The following is a 21,145-nucleotide window of genomic DNA, read 5'->3' as shown; positions in this document are numbered from 1 at the left end:
TCTGCACCCCTGGACAGGCCGCACCTCCTCTGCACCCCTGGACAGGCCTCTCCTCCTCTGCACCCCTGGACAGGCCTCACCTCCTCTGCACCCTGGACAGGCCTCGCCTCCTCTGCACCCCTGGACAGGCCTCAGCTCCTCTGCACCCCCTGAACAAGCCTCTAGTCCGCTGCACCCCTGGACAGGCCTCACCTCCTATGCACTCTGGACAGGCCTCACCTCCTCTGCACCCTGGACAGGCCTCGTCTCCTCTGCACCCCTGGACAGGCCTCACCTCCTCTGACCCCCTGGACAGGCCTCGCCTCCTCTGCACCCCTGGACAGGCCTCACCTCCTCTGCACCCGTGGACAGGCCTAACCTCCTCTAAACCCCTGGACAGGCCTCACCTCCTCTGCACTCCCCTGGACAGGCCTCTCCTCCTCTGCACCCCAGGACAGTCCTCTCCTCCTCTGCACCCCTGGACAGGCCTCACCTCCTCTGCACTCCCCTGGACATGCCTCACCTCCTCTGCACTCCCCTGGACAGGCCTCACCTCCTCTGCACCCCTGGACAAGCCTCTCCTCCTCTGCACCCCTGGACAGGCCTCACCTGCGCTGACCCCCTGAACAGAACTTTCCTCCTCTGAACCCCTGGACAGGCCTCACCTCCTCTATGTCCCCTGGACAGGCCTCTCCTCCCCTGCACCCCTGGACAGGCCTCACCTCGTCTGCACCCCTGGACAGGCCTCTCTTCCTCTGCACCCCTGGACAGGCCTCACCTCCTCTGCACCCCTGGACAGGCCTCACCTCCTCTGCACTCTGGACAGGCCTCGCCTCCTCTGGACCCCTGGACAGGCCTCACCTCCCCTGTCCCCCTTACAAGCCTCTCATCCTCTACACCCCTGGACAGGCCACACCTCCTCTGCACTCTGGACAGGCCTCGCCTCCTCTACACCCCTGGACAGGCCTCGCCTCCTCCGAACCCCTTGACAGGCCTCACCTCCTCTGCACCCCTGGACAGGCCTCACCTCCTCTGACCCCCTGAACAAGCCTCTAGTCCTCTGCACCCCTGGACAGGCCTCACCTCCTCTGCACCCCTGGACAGGTCTCTCCTCCTCTTCACCTCTGGACAGGCCTCTCCTCCTCCGCTGACCCCCTGAACAGACCTTTACTCCTCTTCACCCCTGGACAGGCCTCACCTCCTCTATGTCCCCCTGGACAGGCCTCTCCTCCCCTGCACCCCTGGACAGGCCTCACCTCATCTGCACCCCTGGACAGGCCTCTCTTCCTCTGCACACCTGGACAGGCCTCACCTCCTCTGCACCCTTGGACAGGCCTCTCTTCCTCTGCACCCCTGGACAGGCCTCTCTTCCTCTGCACCCCTGGACAGGCCTCACCTCCTCTGCACCCTGGACAGGCCTCGCCTCCTCTGCACCCCTGGACAGGCCTCAGCTCCTCTGACCCCCTGAACAGGCCTCTAGTCCTCTGCACCCCTGGACAGGCCTCACCTCCTCTGCACTCTGGAGAGGCCTCACCTCCTCTGCACCCTGGACAGGCCTCGTCTCCTCTGCACCCCTGGACAGGCCTCACCTCCTCTGACCCCCTGGACAGGCCTCGCCTCCTCTGCACCCCTGGACAGGCCTCACCTCCTCTGCACCCGTGGACAGGCGTCTCCTCCTCTGTACCCCTGGACAGGCCTCACCTCCTCTGCACTCCCCTGGACAGGCCTCTCCTCCTCTGCACCCCAGGACAGTCCTTTCCTCCTCTGCACCCCTGGACAGGCCTCACCTCCTCTGCACTCCCCTGGACAGGCCTCACCTCCTCTGCACTCCCCTGGACAGGCCTCACCTCCTCTGCACCCCTGGACAAGCCTCTCCTCCTCTGCACCCCTGGACAGGCCTCACCTGCGCTGACACCCTGAACAGACCTTTCCTCCTCTGAACCCCTGGACAGGCCTCACCTCCTCTATGTCCCCAGGATAGGCCTCTCCTCCCCTGCACCCCTGGACAGGCCCCACCCCTCATCTGCACCCCTGGACAGGACTCTCTTCCTCTGCACCCCTGGACAGGCCTCACCTCCTCTGCACCCCTGGACAGGCCTCACCTCCTCTGCACCCCTGGACAGGCCTCGCCTCTTCTGCACCCCTGGACAGGCCTCGCCTCTTCTGCACCCCTTGACAGGCCTCACCTCCTCTGTACCCCTGGACAGGCCTCACCTCCTCTGCACCCCTGGACAGGCCTCACATCCTCTGCACCCCTGGACAGGTCTCTCCTCCTCTGCACCCCTGGACAGGCCTCACCTGCTCTGCACCCTGGACAGGCCTCACCTCCTCTGCACCCTGGACAGGCCTCACCTCCTCTGCACCCCATGGCAGGCCTCACCTCCTCTGCACTCCCCTGGACAGGCCTCACCTCCTCTGCACCCCTGGACAGGTCTCTCCTCCTCTGCACCTCTGGACAGGCCTCTCCTCCTCCGCTGACCCCCTGAACAGACCTTTACTCCTCTTCACCCCTGGACAGGCCTCACCTCCTTTATGTCCCCCTGGACAGGCCTCTCCTCCCCTGCACCCCTGGACAGGCCTCACCTCATCTGCACCCCTGGACAGGCCTGTCTTCCTCTGCACCCCTGGACAGGCCTCACCTCCTCTGCACCCCTGGACAGGCCTCTCTTCCTCTGTACCGCTGGACAGGCCTCTCTTCCTCTGCACCCCTGGACAGGCCTCACCTCCTCTGCACCCCTGGACAGGCCTCTCCTCCTCTGCACCCCTGAACAGGCCTCACCTCTTCTGCACCCTGGACAGGCCTCACCTCCTCTGACCCCCTGAACAAGCCTCTCGTCCTCTGCACCCCTGGACAGGCCTCACTTCCTCTGCACTCTGGACAGGCCTCACCTCCTCTGCACCCTGGACAGGCCTCTCCTCCTCTGCACCCCTGGACAGGCCTCACCTCCTCTGATCCCCTGGACAGGCCTCGCCTCCTCTGCACCCCTGGACAGGCCTCACCTCCTCTGCACCCGTGGACAGGCCTCACCTCCTCTACACCCCTGGACAGCCTCACCTCCTCTGCACTCCCCTGGACAGGCCTCACCTCCTCTGCCCCCCTGGACAGGCCTCTCCTCCTCTGCACCCCTGGACAGGCCTCTCCTCCTCTGCACCCCAGGACTGGCCTCTTTTCCTCTGCACCCCTGGACAGGCCTCACCTCCTCTTCACTCCCCTGGACAGGCCTCACCTCCTCTGCACTCCCCTGGACTGGCCTCACCTCCTCTGCACCCCTGGACAGGCCTTTCCTCCTCGGCACCTCTGGACAGGCCTCTCCCCCCTGCACCCCAGGACAGGCCTCTCCTCCTCTGCCCCTCCTCTAGACAGGCCTCCCCTCCTCTGAACCCCTGGACAGGCCTCACCTCCTCTGCACCCCTGGACAAGCCTCTCCTCCTCTGCACCCCTGGACAGTCCTCTCCGCCATGCACCCCTGGACAGGCCTCACCTCCTCTGCACCCCTGGACAGGCCTCTCTTCCTCTGCACCCCTGGACAGGCCTCTCTTCCTCTGCACCCCTGGACAGGCCTCACCTCCTCTGCACCCCTGGACAGGCCTCTCCTCCTCTGCACCCCTGGACAGGCCTCACCTCCTCTGCACCCTGGACAGGCCTCGCCTCCTCTGCACCCCTGGACAGGCCTCACCTCCTCTGACCCCCTGAACAAGCCTCTAGTCCTCTGCACCCCTGGACAGGCCTCACCTCCTCTGCACTCTGGACAGGCCTCACCTCCTCTGCACCCTGGACAGGCCTCGTCTCCTCTGCACCCCTCGACAGGCCTCACCTCCTCTGACCCCCTGGACAGGCCTCCCCTCCTTTGCACCCCTGGACAGGCCTCACCTCCTCTGCACCCGTGGACAGGCCTCACCTCCTCTACACCCCTGGACAGGCCTCACCTCCTCTGCACTCCCCTGGACAGGCCTCTCCTCCTCTGCACCCCAGGACAGTCCTCTCCTCCTCTGCACCCCTGGACAGGCCTCACCTCCTCTGCACTCCCCTGGACATGCCTCACCTCCTCTGCACTCCCCTGGACAGGCCTCACCTCCTCTGCACCCCTGGACAAGCCTCTCCTCATCTGCACCCCTGGACAGGCCTCACCTGCGCTGACCCCCTGAACAGACCTTTCCTCCTCTGAAACCCTGGACAGGCCTCACCTCCTCTATGTCCCCTGGACAGGCCTCTCCTCCCCTGCACCCCTGGACAGGCCTCACCTCATCTGCACCCCTGGACAGGCCTCTCTTCCTCTGCACCCCTGGACAGGCCTCACCACCTCTGCACCCCTGGACAGGCCTCACCTCCTCTGCACTCTGGACAGGCCTCGCCTCCTCTGGACCCCTGGACAGGCCTCACCTCCCCTGTCCCCCTTACAAGCCTCTCATCCTCTGCACCCCTGGACAGGCCTCACCTCCTCTGCACTCTGGACAGGCCTCGCCTCCTCTACACCCCTGGACAGGCCTCGCCTCCTCTACACCCCTTGACAGGCCTCACCTCCTCTGCACCCCTGGACAGGCCTCACCTCCTCTGACCCCCTGAATAAGCCTCTAGTCCTCCGCACCCCTGGACAGGCCTCACCTCCTCTGCAACCCGGGACAGGTCTCTCCTCCTCTGCACCTCTGGACAGGCCTCTCCTCCTCCGCTGACCCCCTGAACAGACCTTTACTCCTCTTCACCCCTGGACAGGCCTCACCTCCTCTATGTCCCCCTGGACAGGCCTCTCCTCCACTGCACCCCTGGACAGGCCTCACCTCATCTGCACCCCTGGACAGGCCTCTCTTCCTCTGCACACCTGGACAGGTCTCACCTCCTCTGCACCCCTGGACAGGCCTCTCTTCCTCTGCACCCCTGAACAGGCCTCTCTTCCTCTGCACCCCTGGACAGGCCTCACCTCCTCTGCACCCCTGGACAGTCCTCTCTTCCTCTGCACCCCTGGACACGTATCACCTCCTCTGCACCCTGGACAGGCCTCGCCTCCTCTGCACCCCTGGACAGGCCTCAGCTCCTCTGACCCCCTGAACAAGCCTCTAGTCCTCTGCACCCCTGGACAGGCCTCACCTCCTCTGCACTCTGGACAGGCCTCACCTCCTCTGCACCCTGGATAGGCCTCGTCTCCTCTGCACCCCTGGACAGGCCTCACCTCCTCTGACCCCCCTGGACAGGCCTCGCCTCCTCTGCACTCCTGGACAGGCCTCACGTCCTCTGCACCCGTGGACAGGCCTCCCCTCCTCTACACCCCTGGACAGGCCTCACCTCCTCTGCACTCCCCTGGACACGCCTCTCCTCCTCTGCACCCCAGGACAGTCCTCTCCTCCTCTGCACCCCGGGACAGGCCTCACCTCCTCTGCACTCCCCTGGACAGGTCTCACCTCCTCTGCACTCCCCTGGACAGGCCTCATCCCCTCTGCACCCCTGGACAAGCCTCTCCTCCTCTGCACCCCTGGACAGGCCTCACCTGCGCTGACCCCCTGAACAGACCTTTCCTCCTCTGAACCCCTGGACAGGCCTCACCTCCTCTATGTCCCCTGGACAGGCCTCTCCTCCCCTGCACCCTTGGACAGGCCTCACCCCTCATCTGCACCCCTGGACAGGCCTCTCTTCCTCTGCACCCCTGGACAGGCCTCACCTCCTCTGCACCCCTGAACAGGCCTCACCTCCTCTGCACCCCTGGACAGGCCTCGCCTCCTCTGGACCCCTGGACAGGCCTCACCTCCCCTGTCCCCCTTACAAGCCTCTCATCCTCTGCACCCCTTAACAGGCCTCTCCTCCTCTGCACTCTGGACAGGCCTCGCCTCCTCTGCACCCCTGGACAGGCCTCACCTCTTCTGCACCCCTTGACCGGCCTCACCTCCTCTGTACCCCTGGACAGGCCTCACCTCCTCTGCAGGCCTCACATCCTCTGCACCCCTGGACAGGTCTCTCCTCCTCTGCACCCCTGGACAGGCCTCACCTGCTCTGCACTGTTGGACTCGGCCTCGTGGCGTGGTCCTACCCCTCCCGCATGGCGGGCCTGGGACGACATCGGCCCTCCGTCGACCCGATGTCGACCCCCCTGAACACGAACCCTCGACGAGAGCAGCCCCCTGGCAACCCACGGCTCTCCCCCCTGGGACCGAGGCGGACCCTGCTCGCCAACAACGCCGGTCTGGCGACCATGCCCGGCCACCATTTCCGGCCCGACTCCATCTTGGGCTCATCACGTCCCGAGCACGTGGCCGCAGCCATCCCTGGCCCCGGCCTCAGCGAAGCCCCGACATCGAGGCACCAAGATCCTCCCAGGTGGTAGAGTGGCCACTTGGCAGAGCCCGGAAGAGGGGAGTTTCGTGGGGCCTCCAGCCGTCCCCGGACGCCTGGTATCGATCGCCCTTCAGCCTCCCTGGGCGCTGGCTCCACCCCCCTGCTGGGTGTCTGGACACCTTCATCCCGGCCCCTCTGAACCCCAGGCGCGAGGGTCCGGACATCAAAGGACTCCAGTCCTATATCTGGGCCAGCCCTGGATTAAGACTCCAGTTGTATCTTGGAGTCGAAGCCCTGCTGACCTTATCGCGGCTGATCCTGATCCAAACTCTTGCACCTGGAACCTTCGAGGCCCTGCTGACGCTGTCGCGGCCTGACTAAGCTGAACCACCTTCGAGGCCCTGCTGACGCTGACGCGGCCTGACCGAACTGAACCATCTTCGAGGCCCTGCTGACGCTGTCGCGGCCTGACCGAACTGAACCATCTTCGAGGCCCTGCTGACGCTGTCGCGGCCTGACCAAGCTGAACCACCTTCGAAGCCCTGCTGACGCTGTCGCGGCCTGACCGAACTGAGCCATCTTCGAGGCCCTGCTGACGCTGACGCGGCCTGACCAAGCTGAACCACCTTCGAAGCCCTGCTGACGCTGTCGCGGCCTGACCGAGCTGAGCCATCGTCGAGGCCCTGCTGACGCTGTCGCGGCCTGGCCCCTTGAACTATCCACGCACCAGTTGGTGCCAAGACTGTCCCGCTACCCCCTATCCCCGAAACCAAGACGTTACGGATCCCTCGATCCTTGCCTGCTAACCTGCAAAGGACTGGCCTTAATTGCTTATATAAAGATTCTTGTGAATATTCCTCCTGTGTGGTGTCCCTCTGTAGGTAGTGTGATTGCTCAACTGTGACGATTGTAGGTGAGGAGCCTCGCCAAGGAGGCCTCCCTACGGTGCTCGGCCTATTCCCTACAGAGAGGTGGGTCTCAGGGCGGACAGTCAGACACCTTCTGTCTCCCCCGGGGGTCGCCTTTCCAACATTGGTGGCAAGCGACGGGATCCGAGCCCGCGCAAATCGTACAGCGAGTAACTCGCCACTACTAACAGAGACCCACAACCACGATGACTACTAAAGAAGCCGGAACAACCGCAGAATTCCAGAAAGAACTATTAGAGGAGTATACCCATAAAGAACTCAAACAATTCTGCAAAACCCTAGGTATCGCTACCACCGGACTAAGCACAAAAGACGATTTTAAAGACGCATTACAAATATGGGTGGAGACCGGAGCAACCCCACCCCAAGCCAACGAGGACATTGTCCTAGAAGTACCCCTGAGTACAGTCGTAGCCCCAGTGGAAGAAAGAACCGCCAACAAAGAACCGGGCCTCTCCCAGGAAGACGCCCGTGAGCGAGAGAGGAGTCGGCTCCATGAACTAGAGCTCGCCCGACTCCGGCTGGATGGAGAGCTTCAATTAGCAGCAACGAAAATGGCCATTGAACAACTACGATTAGAGGGAGATCTGGAAGAGAGGCGGAGGCAAAGAGAATTGGACGAAAAAAAGCTCACGTACGAACACGAGCGGGCCTCAAAGAACTAGAGATCAAAGCCAAGATCGAAGAGGCTGGCGCCGCGGTAATCCGTAACCCTCCACCTCCTGCCGACCCGAAGGTCCACATTCCCAAGGATATCGTCAAGGAATACTACAAAAATGACGATATCCAGCAATGGTTCAAGGCGTATGAAGTTGCCATGACCGCGCACCGCATCCCGCGAAAAGATTGGGGTGCTGGCTTGTGGGGGAGATTCGTCAGCGAAGGAAGAGACACCCTGCTAGAGCTGGCCGAGGAAGTGATGTCCTCCTATGACCACATGAAGGACGCCCTGCTCACCTGGTATGGCCTCACCCCCGAGATGTACCGACAGAGGTTCAGAGACTGCAAAAAGATTCCCGGTACCACGTGGGTGGAGTACGTAAACTTTTATAGCCGGGCCCTGGAAGGATGGATAAAGGGCAGCAAAGTGTCCACCTACGAGCAGCTGTTCGACCTCATCGTTTGGGAGCACCTCTCCAACAACTGCTTTGTCGAGCTCAGGCAGCATCTCCTCGACAGTAAGCTGACCGAGCCCCGAAAACTCGCCGTCGAGGCTGATCGATGGGTGAGCACCTGGGTCCCCCGGACCCCGATAGGAGAACCGGGACGGAACGGCCAGGGGCACCCCCGCCAGCGTGGCGGGGGAGGAGGCCAGAACAGGAGGCGAGACTTCCCGTCGGCCCCGGGCCGGAGTCCGCCTCGGGGGTCCCCCCAGAAGAACACTTTGCCATCCCTGACCAGAAGAGGGCCCCCACCAGCACGGCCGGGGCCCCACCCGAACATTACCTGCCCCATGAACCAGCGCCCCGGCCCCACCGGGCCTCCGACCCGCCAGTTCGCTGCTGCAGCCCTGGGGGAAGGGGGAGAAGAAGACGAAGAGGTCTACAACAAAGATCAGACCGAGTATGAACCGGCCGCCATGGCCCTAGCCTGCCTGGGCGAAAGAGACATGGTCCCCCAGGCCCCGCTACGGAGGAACACTCAAAAGTACCGTCAGTGGGTCCACATCAATGGACGACGGACCGAAGCCCTCCGAGACACGGGAGCCAGTGTGACGGCCGTCCGCTGCCACTTGGTGACCCCAGAACAAATCATACCAAACGTGCGATGCCCCGTGAGGGCCGCCGACAACTCTGAAACTCTGTGTCAGATGGCCCGAATCCCCTTTGAGTTGGGGGGGGTGTCGGGCACCCTCAAAGTGACCGTCCGGGACGACGCCCCCGTGGACTGCCTCCTTGGAAACGACCTCAAGAGCTCTCCCTGGGCCCAAGTCGAACGGAGAGAGCATCTAGGAATGATGGGACTACCAGAGTGGGTCTGCGCGACGACCCGATCCATGACTGCCCGGGCCCTGGCGGCACCCGAGGTCACCCCGACTGAAGAGCCAGAGTGGCCCGCGCCCCCACCGCCCACAGTCAACTACGAATCCGACCCCGAGCCCGAGCCATCGGAGCATGACCAAGAAGGCAGCGCCGCACTCAGCGACATCCCCGAACTAGCCCAATGGTGCCAAGAGGGTGGTCCCACCCGAGAACAATTCCGGCAGGAACAGAAGGCCTGCCCCTCCCTCGAGGGGACCCGACAGCAAGCCACCGCCCAAGCTACCGGGGACACCTCGGGGTCCCACTGGGTCTACTGGGACCACGGCCTCCTATACAGCGAACAGAGAATTGCCGAGCTAGCGGCCAGCCGAGTGTTGGTGGTCCCCCTACGATTCAGAGACTTCCTTTTGAACCTGGCACACGATGTGCCCCTCGCCGGGCACCTGGGGCAGGACAAAACTTACAGCCGCCTGGTGACCCATTTCTACTGGCCGAAGATGCGCAACGATGTGCATAACCACTGCCGCACCTGCCCGACATGCCAAGCCAGCGGAAAGAGCGGAGGGAAGGTGAAGGCCCCGCTCCAACCCTTTCCAGTAGTGACCACTCCCTTCGAACGAGTGGGGATAGACATCGTGGGGCCCCTGGACCCCCGAACCTCGCAAGGGCATCGCTTCATCCTCGTCCTGGTGGACCATGCCACCCGCTATCCCGAAGCCATCCCCCTATGAACCATAACGGCTCCCGTGGTGGGCCGAGAGCTGATGGAGATCTTCTCCAGAGTGGGGTTCCCCAGAGAAGTCGTGAGCGATCGGGGCACAAACTTTATATCAAAGTATATGCGGTCCTGGTGGCAACAGTGCGGGGTCACGTATAAATTCACCACCCCGTATCACCCCCAAGGGAATGGACTTGTGAAGCGGTTTAACCGGACACTCAAGGGGATGATCCAGGGCCTAGAAGAGCCCCTCCGCCGCAAATGGGACGTCCTGCTGCCCTGCCTCTTGTTCGCCTATCGGGAGGTACCACAAAAATCCCTGGGCTTCAGCCCCTTTGAACTCTTGTACGGGCACCCTGTCCGAGGTCCCCTCAGCCTGGTCAAAGAATGCTGGGAAACTACAGTCCAAGACGCACCGCCGGATGTCTACCGGTACCTCCTGACCCTACGAAGCCAGACTCGGAAGTTCCGGGCCCTTGCCGAGGCCAATCTTGAGGCCAGTCAGGAGGACATGAAACGCTGGTATGACCAGAACTCTTCATCCATCGAGTTCGAGCCGGGCCAGCGGGTCTGGGTCATGTCCCCGGTCGAACCTTGTGCCCTCCAGGACAAATGGTCGGGCCCCTTCAAAGTGATCGAGCGCAAGAGCCCTGTCACCTATCTCGTGGACATGGAGTCCTACCGAAACCCCCTACGGGTTCTGCACGCCAACCGGCTCAAGCCTCATTTTGCCCGCACGGAACTGAGCCTGCTGCTAGCTACAGACGATGGGGCCGAAGACGACTACCCAACCTCCTAAGGTGCGCCGAGAAAGACGGCTCCGTCGAGGGAATCTCTCTCTCCTCCGACCTGACCCCAGCGCAACGCCGAGACTGCCAAGAACTGTTGGGGCGATTTACGGACCTGTTCTCCCTCACCCCCGGGGTGACCCAGTGGTGTGTCCACGATGTGGACACCGGGGACAGCCAGCCAGTGCGACACCGGGCCTACCGAGTTCCCGACCGAGTTCGGGCCTGCATCCAGACAGAAGTTACCAAGATGCTGGCCCTGGGGGTGGTCGAACCCTTCCGACAGTCCCTGGGCAAGCCCAGTGGTCCTGGTCCCCAAAGCCGCCGCACCTGGCACCCCTCCAGAACTCAGGTTTTGTGTCGACTACCGGGGACTGAATGCTGTTACCAGAACCGATGCACATCCCATCCCCCGGGCCGATGAACTAATCGACTGCCTGGGAGCCGCCAAGTACCTCAGTACCTTCGACCTCACAGCCGGGTACTGGCAGATCGGCCTCACTCCAGGCGCCCAGGAGCGGTCGGCATTCTCCACACCCGATGGCCACTTCCAATTCAAGGTGATGCCCTTCGGCATGAAAAACGCCCCAGCCACCTTCCAGAGACTGGTGAACAAAGTGCTGGCGGGGCTAGAAGAATTCAGCACCGCCTATCTAGACGACATTGCAGTGTACAGCCTCCACTGGGCCGAGCACCTGACGCACCTCTGGGAGGTCCTGACGGCCCTCCGCCGGGCCGGACTAACTGTGAAAGCCAGCAAGTGCCAGATAGGTCAAGGATCCCTGACCTACCTGGGACACCAAGTGGGGAGCGGCCACGTGGCTCCCCTCCAACCCAAGATTGACGCCATCGTGGCCTGGGAGCCCCCGGTCACCCAGACAGCCGTCCGGGCCTTCCTGGGGGTCACTGGATATTATCGGCGATTCATCAAGAACTATGGGAGCATTGTGGGGCCCCTCACTGAACTGACCTCGAAGAACCGGCCACAAAAAGTACAATGGACACCCACGTGTCTGGTGGCCTTCGAGACTTTGAAAACAGCCATGTGCACCGGCCCTGTGCTCCAAGCCCCTGACTACAGCCGGGAGTTTGTAGTCCAGACCGACGCCTCGGAGCACGGCATCGGGGCGGTCCTATCCCAGATTGACCCCGAGGGGAATGACCATCCTGTGGCCTTCATCAGCCGGCGGCTGCTGGCCAGAGAGCAGCGATGGAGCACCATTGAAAGAGAGGCCTTCGCCGTCGTATGGGCCCTCAAGAAATTCAGGCCCTACCTCTTCGGCACCCTCTTCCGGGTCCAGACTGACCACCGGCCCCTGCGGTGGCTGATGCAGATGCGTGGCGAAAACCCAAAGCTGCTGCGCTGGTCCATCTCCCTCCAAGGGATGGACTTCACGGTGGAGCATCGCCCTGGCGACGACCACGCCAATGCTGACGGCCTGTCCCGATTCTTCCGCCTCGACGAGGAGAATCCCCAGAAAGATGGGTGACTCTCCCCGACTTCAGCTGGAGGGGACGTGTGTTGGACTCGGCCTCGTGGCGTGGTCCTACCCCTCCCGCATGGCGGGCCTGGGACGACATCGGCCCTCCGTCGACCCGCTGTCGACCCCCCTGAACACGAACCCTTGACGAGAGCAGCCCCCTGGCAACCCACGGCTCTCCCCCCTGGGACCCCGGCGGACCCTTCTCGCCAACACCGCCGGTCTGGCGACCATGCCCGGCCACCATTTCCGGCCCGACTCCATCTTGGGCCCATTACGTCCCGAGCACGTGGCCGCAGCCATCCCTGGCCCCGGCCTCAGCGAAGCCCCGACATCGAGGCACCAAGATCCTCCCAGGTGGTAGAGTGGCCACTTGGCGGAACCCGGAAGAGGGGAGTTTCGAGGGGCCTCCAGCCGTCCCCGGACGCCTGGTATCGATCGCCCTTCAGCCTCCCTGGGCGCTGGCTCCACCCCCCTGCTGGGTGTCTGGACACCTTCATCCCGGCCCCTCTGAACCCCAGGCGCGAGGGTCCGGACATCAAAGGACTCCAGTCCTATATCTGGGCCAGCCCTGGATTAAGACTCCAGTTGTATCTTGGAGTCGAAGCCCTGCTGACCTTATCGCGGCTGATCCTGATCCAAACTCTTGCACCTGGAACCTTCGAGGCCCTGCTGACGCTGTCGCGGCCTGACTAAGCTGAACCACCTTCGAGGCCCTGCTGACGCTGTCGCGGCCTGACCGAACTGAACCATCTTCGAGGCCCTGCTGATGCTGTCGCGGCCTGACCGAACTGAACCATCTTCGAGGCCCTGCTGACGCTGTCGCGGCCTGACCAAGCTGAACCACCTTCGAGGCCCTGCTGACGCTGTCGCGGCCTGACCGAACTGAACCATCTTCGAGGCCCTGCTGACGCTGTTGCGGCCTGACCAAGCTGAACCACCTTCGAGGCCCTGCTGACGCTGTCGCGGCCTGACCGAGCTGAACCATCGTCGAGGCCCTGCTGATGCTGTCGCGGCCTGACCCCTTGAACTATCCACGCACCAGTTGGTGCCAAGACTGTCCCGCTACCCCCTATCCCCGAAACCAAGACGTTACGGATCCCTCGATCCTTGCCTGCTAACCTGCAAAGGACTGGCCTTAATTGCTTAAATAAAGATTCTTGTGAATATTCCTCCTGTGTGGTGTCCCTCTGTAGGTAGTGTGATTGCTCAACTGTGACGATTGTAGGTGAGGAGCCTCGCCAAGGAGGCCTCCCTACGGCGCTCGGCCTATTCCCTACAGAGAGGTGGGTCTCGGGGCGGACAGTCAGACACCTTCTGTCTCCCCCGGGGGTCGCCTTTCCAACAGGCACCCTGGACAGGCCTCACCTCCTCTGCACCCCTGGACAGGCCTAACCTCCTCTGCACCCCATGGCAGGCCTCACCTCCTCTGCACTCCCCTGGACAGGCCTCACCTCCTCTGCACCCCTGGACAGGTCTCTCCTCCTCTGCACCTCTCGACAGGCCTCTCCTCCTCCGCTGACCCCCTGAACAGACCTTTACTCCTCTTCACCCCTGGACAGGCCTCACCTCCTTTATGTCCCCCTGGACAGGCCTCTCCCCCCTTGCACCCCTGGACAGGCCTCACCTCATCTGCACCCCTGGACAGTCCTGTCTTCCTCTGCACCCCTGGACAGGCCTCACCTCCTCTGCACCCCTGGACAGGCCTCTCTTCCTCTGTACCCCTGGACAGGCCTCTCTTCCTCTGCATCCCTGGACAGGCCTCACCTCCTCTGCACCCCTGGACAGGCCTCTCCTCCTCTGCACCCTGAACAGGCCTCACCTCTTCTGCACCCTGGACAGGCCTCACCGCCTCTGACCCCCTGAACAAGCCTCTCGTCCTCTGCACCCCTGGACAGGCCTCACTTCCTCTGCACTCTGGACAGGCCTCACCTCCTCTGCACCCTGGACAGGCCTCGCTTCCTCTGCACCCCTGGACAGGCCTCACCTCCTCTGATCCCCTGGACAGGCCTCGCCTCCTCTGCATCCCTGGACAGGCCTCACCTCCTCTGCACCCGTGGACAGGCCTCACCTCCTCTACACCCCTGGACAGCCTCACCTCCTCTGCACTCCCCTGGACTGGCCTCACCTCCTCTGCCCCCCTGGACAGGCCTCTCCTCCTCTGCACCCCTGGACAGGCCTCTCCTCCTCTGCAACCCAGGACAGGCCTCTTCTCCTCTGCACCCCTGGACAGGCCTCACCTCCTCTTCACTCCCCTGGACAGGCCTCACCTCCTCTGCACTCCCCTGGACTGGCCTCATCTCCTCTGCACCCCTGGACAGGCCTTTCCTCCTCGGCACCTCTGGACAGGCCTCTCCCCCCTGCACCCCAGGACAGACCTCTCCTCCTCTGCCCCTCCTCTAGACAGGCCTCCCCTCCTCTGCACCCCTGGACAGGCCTCACCTCCTCTGCACCCAAGGACAAGCCTCTCCTCCTCTGCACCCCTGGACAGGCCTCTCCCCCATGCACCCCTGGACAGGCCTCTCCTCCTCTGCCCCTCCTCCGGACAGGCCTCCCCTCCTCGGCACCCCTGGACAGGCCTCACCTCCTCTGCGCTCCCCTGGACAGGCCTCACCTCCTCTACACCCCTGGACTGGCCTCACCTCCTCTGCACTCCTGGACAGGCCTCTCCTCCTCGGCACCCCTGGACAGGCCTCTCCCCCCTGCCCCCCTGGACAGGCCTCACCTCCTCTGCACCCCTCTGGACAGGCCTCACCTCCCCTGACCCCTGGACAGGCCTCACCTCCTTTGCACCCCTGGACAGGCATCACCCCCTCTGCACCCCTGGACAGGCCTCACCTCCTCCGCACCCCTGGACAGGCCTCACCTCCTCAGCACCCCTGGACAGGCCCCTCCTCCTCTGCACCCCTGGACAGGCCTCTCCTCCTTAGCACCCCCCTGGACAGGCCTCTCCTCCGCTGCACCCCTGGACAGGCCTCACCTCCTCTGCACCCCGGGACAGGCTTCACCTCCTCCGCACCCCTAGACAGGCCTGACCTCCTCTGCACCCCTGGACAGGCCTCACCTCCTCTGTACCCCTGGACAGGCCTCACCTCCTCTGCACCCCTGGACAGGCCTCACCTCCTCTGCACCCCTGGACAGGCCTCACCTCCTCTGACCCCTGGACAGGCCTCACCTCCTCTGCACCCCTGGACAGGCCTCACCTCCTCAGCACCCCTGGACAGGCCCCTCCTCCTCTGCACGCCTGGACAGGCCTCTCCTCCTCTGCACCCCTGGACAGGCCTCTCCTCCTCTGCACCCCACTCAGCCTCAGCAGCTCTCCTGAATTGCAGGGGGGGTGGGGTCTGATCCATGGATTAATAAATTGCAGCCAAGTGAGTTGGCAGCTCTCCTACCTGAGCAGAAACCTGTCCAGGCTCTCTCCTCCTCCTGGGGATGGGGGGGGGGCAGCAATCTGGGGTCTGGGGGGGTCTCTGAGGGTCTGAAGATGAAGGTCGCTGCACAGACAGACAGGGCTTCTTCCTCCTCTGCAACAGGCTGGACACACAGCACAGGTATGAAGTGATGTCAGCACTTGCTGCTCGTGCTGTCTCTGCCACCGCTGACCCGGAAGAGGAAACCCTTCTCCTTTTCATACGTAGTGCAGCTCATTGGGTTTCATCAGCAGGTGAGGAGCGCCCTCTGGTGGCCGCTGACAGAACCACCGCCTCCAGGCTCCAAGAGTGAATACATTTCACACAAACAAGCATTGGTGCCTGTAAAGACCTGGGATTTCAGATGTCACAGACGTGAATGTTTTTAACAGTCAGACAGTTCAAGTACAGGGCCTCACGCTTGCTGCTGTAAAAAAGTATTTATAGCTTCACTTTAGATGAGCATCTTCCAAACACTGATGTAAAGGACTAAAGTGTATTTACAGAAAGGTGACATCTGGAAATGAAAGCCTTTATTTCAATGAATATATCCGTATTTTAATGAATATATCTGAGCATATTGGTCAGTTTTCCAATTAAACTGGCCAGCTTATTTATTCTTTTAAATAATTTATTTGCAGTTTTTCAAATCCATAATGTGCTAGATAGCAAAGTAAACAGAGGTAAATACCATTGAGTTTTATACACCAGATCAGTGACAATGCGGCATAGGTCATGTGTCAAAGCGACAATTGAAGGAACAGCTTAATTTAAATTTTCCTGTGCCTGTGGCTTATTCCTTATACTTAATAAGGTTGTATATCCTCGAACAAGACTGAATTGTAGGTTCTAATTAGGTTTTGAGATTCTGGTGTAAGAGCACAACTGTCTCCTAAAATATTAAGATATCGGTCTCTTGCAGGCTTTGTTTTTTTGTTTACAGTAACCACCATCCTCTCTCAACAAAGATGCACTGACAAAAATAAAGCAATATATCTATGAAACAATTAATTCCTAAGATAGTACAATGATGGTTACTGTTACGGTGTGAAAGATTAGATTTCCATGATTAGGTTGCACTAGGATGGGTCGACTAACTGCTTGGAATTGATGCTGAGTCTACGGGGTGGGAGGGGGGTGGGTGTAGAAATTGGTTTAGTTTTTCTTTTTTATTATATAATTGGAAGAAACACTGTCACCAATAACTTTTATCTTGAACAGGTCTATAACATTAAAACGTCAATTAAGCTGGGATCATACCAAACAGCGCTTGAAGAGTAGTGTGCAGATGTGGTACCTCCATTTGTTATATATCACCTGCTGTACAGTTGTAAACTCGGGCTACTACTTTGCGATACGCTTCCACTACTGTTTCTTCCGAGACTCTTCATGCTGCCATATGGCTGTACTGACTAATGTTTTCTGAATTATTGTTTTATGTATATATTCAATTAAAATAAGTTGGGAAAAAATTGGTGGAGTAGCACAGGATCATAAACGAAGGTACTGTTTGGGAGGATCAAGGCGTAAACGTTTACGATGGACGCAGTATGTGAGAAGTTGGCCTGGTAGGGGATGTTTCCAATTCTGGAACCACCTACTACCTGACCAAACAATCCCTTATGGTGTCTGGTTGTAAGTCAACCTTATTAGACAAGCTATCCTAGGGGTAGCATGGACTAAGCAGCCTAAAGGCTTAACTTAAGAGGTCGTGTTAAGCGAGCTGTTTTACCACATACAATCCTGTAGTACCAAATGAAAGGACACCACACAAGTATATATTATAAAAATATATGTATTTATTACTAAAAACAATCCCCAGTATTCTTTATGAATAAAGGGGCACAAGCGTTAAATCAAAAGCACTGTTTAAACTTACAAAGTTGCACAATTATGGATGAGGGCAGGGGGCCACTCAAACCATATACTAAACAAGTGGTATAAGGGATGCCACTCGAGCAGTGGTTAGGCCTAGGGCCTAGGGAATCGCTGGGAGCAGTCAGGACAAGCAATGCTGAAGTCGGGAATGGCCCTCGGGATTCGGGAGATGTGCGGAAAGCGCACGCATGCACCAATGTTAACCAATGGTGCGTAAAAGTTGTAAAGTTAAAGTTAAAGGACACTTCCGCTGAACCTAGAGGAACAAAACTTAACACACAGACCCTAGAGGTGTGCACCAGTGTGGGAACACCGGCGGAGCAAAGTTACCTCACCCACAGGAAGTGGGTGCACAGGGTCGAAGTGGCGTCGGGTTCTGACTCGCAGGCTCTTGGTGCTTGAAGCTGAAAGGGCTGCAGGCGGGTTAAAGATGAAGTGTCCGGTGGAGTCCAAGGGTGGACTCAAGTTGTAGAGTACCTGAAAGCAGAGGGGACAGAGTCTGGGTCACTCAGCAGTGACCAGGGTGGAACCAGGGCGGAACCAGGCAATGTCGGGCGCAATCAGGTGGTCGTCGAGGAGCTTCTCTCCGCTGTCACGTGGGCTCTGGGGCATCTGCGACGTCCAGGAGCAGGTCACGATCTGTCCCACGCAGGCTCTCACCGTCGGTGCAGTCGGCTTCAAGTTTGGAGCAAACAAGCCTTGGCAAGAGCAATCCACGCGGGATCAGAAGATTGCTTCTCACTCGGACCAGGAAGGTCAGAGTCGGGGCTCCTTTTCAGGGAAGCTGGTGTGGATCTGGAGCAACCAGATTCACGAGTCTTCTTAGTTAGTTCGTCGGCACAGGGACCACTAGCCAGCTGGCAAGTGACCGGGCCAACGCGTTGAGCCAAATAGAGCCAAAGGGCCCCACGCAGCACTCGTCGAGTGTGGAGGGCTGAACTTCGGCTCAGGAGCAGCTCAGGGTGGGGGCTTCTAAAACCCCGGTGCACAGCTTCGAGGGTCACTCGTGGGCTGCACGGTCAGCGTCTCGTGGTCAATTCAAGATGGCGTGCCCCACGCTTCCGGTCGCCTCCACGGGTCTCAGCTTTGCAGGGACTGTGGATCGGGCTGTTAGAAGGCAGGCAGGCTTGATCTCGTCGATCTCAGTCGCTCGAGTTCCGGCGGGAACTGCAACTAAGTAGACGTCGAGGGCTGGATGGTGCCTTCTGCTGCAGGGTGGTCACTCCTTGACCACAAGGGAGATTCTTCGGGCTTCCATGTTGAGATGGAGGGCGAAGGGTCCAGAATTTTGTTTCAAATGTTTCTTCCAGGAAATCTGATGTGCATTGGCACTGCTCCCACTCTTATTCGAATCTGGGGGGCGTGATTACCTGCTAGGTCCACCCCTATGGGTGGAACCCAGGAAGTGGGTGGATACACCCCCTTCCTTTGACCCAGGCCGCCCTGGCACGAGGGCTGGAGTGCCCCAGAACCGGTTTGGACGGATTATGCAAGGGGCAGCCTTGTGCGCCCCAGGCAGTGTCTGGTTTCTTTCAAACCTCCCTGCTACAATCCACTATCTCCTGTCTGGAGGGCGGTGACACCCTCCTGTGACAGGAAACCCTTTGTCCAGGACCCCTTTGGCTGAGTTTCGGTCAGCTACAGGGGTCCAGACATTTGTCTGTGGCAGAGGCATCCATTTTGTGGATCTAAGGTCTTTGGAGAAATTAACCGCGTTTCAGTAAAGCAACATGTCTTACCCCTCTAGAGGGGTGGAATGCCATCCCCGTCACCAGAACTGGCGAGGGGATGGTATTCCAAATCGTATGACACCTTACACGACATGTTTTGATAAAGCCAAACCAAAGTTGCTATTTAACCGCGAGGATTATAAGGCACTTAAGAGTATATGGTATGGCATTATCCTGAAACAGCCTAGGGAGTTGTTCCCGACAGCTGCAGACAGGCTCAGCTCATGCTAGAGCTCCATCTCACATAAAACCACGCACTCAGCCTCCAGGATTGATGAGGCCTTCTATAGGAGTGGCTCACAGGTTTACATGTGTCCAGATATAGGTTTAGATATAGGTATACTATATCTAAGCAAGGGGTGTTTACACCACCTTACCACAGCTGAGTGATCAGCCAGTTGTGTCAATTTAAGAACCAGCCAGGGGTGGCAAAAGATATGCTGCAGCCCCTGGTAGGCCTTGGTGGCCCCTATGCCCTGTGCACCTATAGTGCATTATACAGGGGCTGACAAGGAGTCCATTTCCAATTGTGGTATGTACCTAGGGTACATGGAATCCATTTTACAGAGAGAGCAGATGGCCTGGGGCCCTGATTAGCAGGGAACCAGGTCAACTAAGTCAAAAAACCAGCTAAACACAGGCAAAAAATCCGGGGTAACCATAGTCAGGTAGCCACCTTCCTACATAACCCCCCCCCCCCCCAAACGAAAGGAGATAAGGCTATCCTTGGCCAGGTAAGCCTATATTGCCTGAGTGGCCATATAAGGAAGTACCTGCACTAGCATGGGTACCCCCTGTCTCATGGTCCACTAAGCAGTCCCTCACCCTTGGGGTATCAGAGGGTCTCCACCATAGGGAATCACTACCTTGGGTGTGTTTATGCAAAGTTAAAGGCTGGTTTGGATATGGAGTACTGAAGCGAGGCTCTACTAATTTAGGGCTTAGCTTCCTCCAATTATCTTCCACCATGGGTGCCTTTCTCTCTTTAACTGAGTTGCACTGTGCTCTCAGGGTCAACCTCTGGCTACCTAAAGCTGGAGGCTGGGTCCCTCTGTTTGGCTTGCTGGAGGGACAGTTCAGGTTTGGGCCCCTTGGGTCCCAGGTTTGGCTGTGCCCAACAGAATCCATCTGTGGGAGGTCCCTAACTGTTTTTAAGGGGGCTCCCTCAGGAGTTTTTAAAGTTTTCACCTTACTAGGGCTACTAGTTTTGGTGCACCTAATCTTTTGATGGGGGTGCTTTATTTGACAGGGGGCCCTCTGGGTCTCACTGTCCTTCTTGTCCTCTGCAGCCCTGGGCTGGCTAAGGCAAGGTAGAGAGGGGCAGGTTACCTGCTCCAGACTGGGTCCCACCTGAGAAGGGTCCACTGACATCAGAGGTTCTGTCAGGCTAGGCCCAACCACCTCTGGGGCAGCTCCTTCATCAGGGGTAAGATCAGTTCCCTGAGGAGGCTGATCCTGTCCTAAAGTCTGGTGAGGGGGAGATTTCTCTTCCTCCTCCATGCTCTCAGTTTGTGTGGAGTTATCCATCATTTCAGGTTTCACAACACACATGTCAGTTTGAGTTTGGGCTGTGGCCATCACAGCCCCACCAACCTTTTCAGGAGGAGACTCAGTTTGGGTTTCTGCTGTTATCATAACAGCTTTGCTATTCTGTTCAGGAAGAGCTTTTGCTAAAGATGGGGCAGAGAGTTTCTCAGCCCTACCAACCTTTTCAGGAAGGACATCTTGAATTGGGGCTGTAGCCATTACAGCCCCACTAACCTTTCCATTGGAATTCACCATTCTAGAATGGGTTTCCTGTTCAACCTCAGCCCAGGCTGAGATCTCCAAATCATTACCAAGTAGGCAGTCTACAGGCAAGTTTGGTGACACTGCCACTCTCTTTGGGCCAATGACACCTCCCCAGCTGAGACTTACTACTGCCATGGGATGATTTGTTTGGATTCCATCAATGTTTGTAACCTGGTATGTGGCCCCAGCTAAAA

The 21,145-nt window shown here is 59.5% G+C and overlaps 1 protein-coding gene across 1 annotated transcript in view; it reads right to left on the bottom strand.

The window, feature by feature from the left end:
• The window catches only part of LOC144806268 (uncharacterized), a 50,740-nt gene extending 35,122 nt beyond the window's left edge, over positions 1-15,618 (bottom strand). The window contains exon 1 of the mRNA XM_078672660.1: positions 15,535-15,618. The gene's annotated coding sequence lies outside the window, so the exon portion shown is untranslated. The remainder of the gene's footprint in view (positions 1-15,534) is intronic.
• Between the last annotated feature and the right edge of the window lie 5,527 nt (positions 15,619-21,145).

This window comes from Lissotriton helveticus (genome assembly GCF_964261635.1).
Source record: "Lissotriton helveticus chromosome 1_1 unlocalized genomic scaffold, aLisHel1.1 SUPER_1_unloc_59, whole genome shotgun sequence".
NCBI lineage: Eukaryota > Metazoa > Chordata > Amphibia > Caudata > Salamandridae > Lissotriton > Lissotriton helveticus.
The sequence above is the reverse complement of the archived record's forward strand: the minus strand, read 5'-3'. Positions and strand labels throughout refer to the sequence as shown.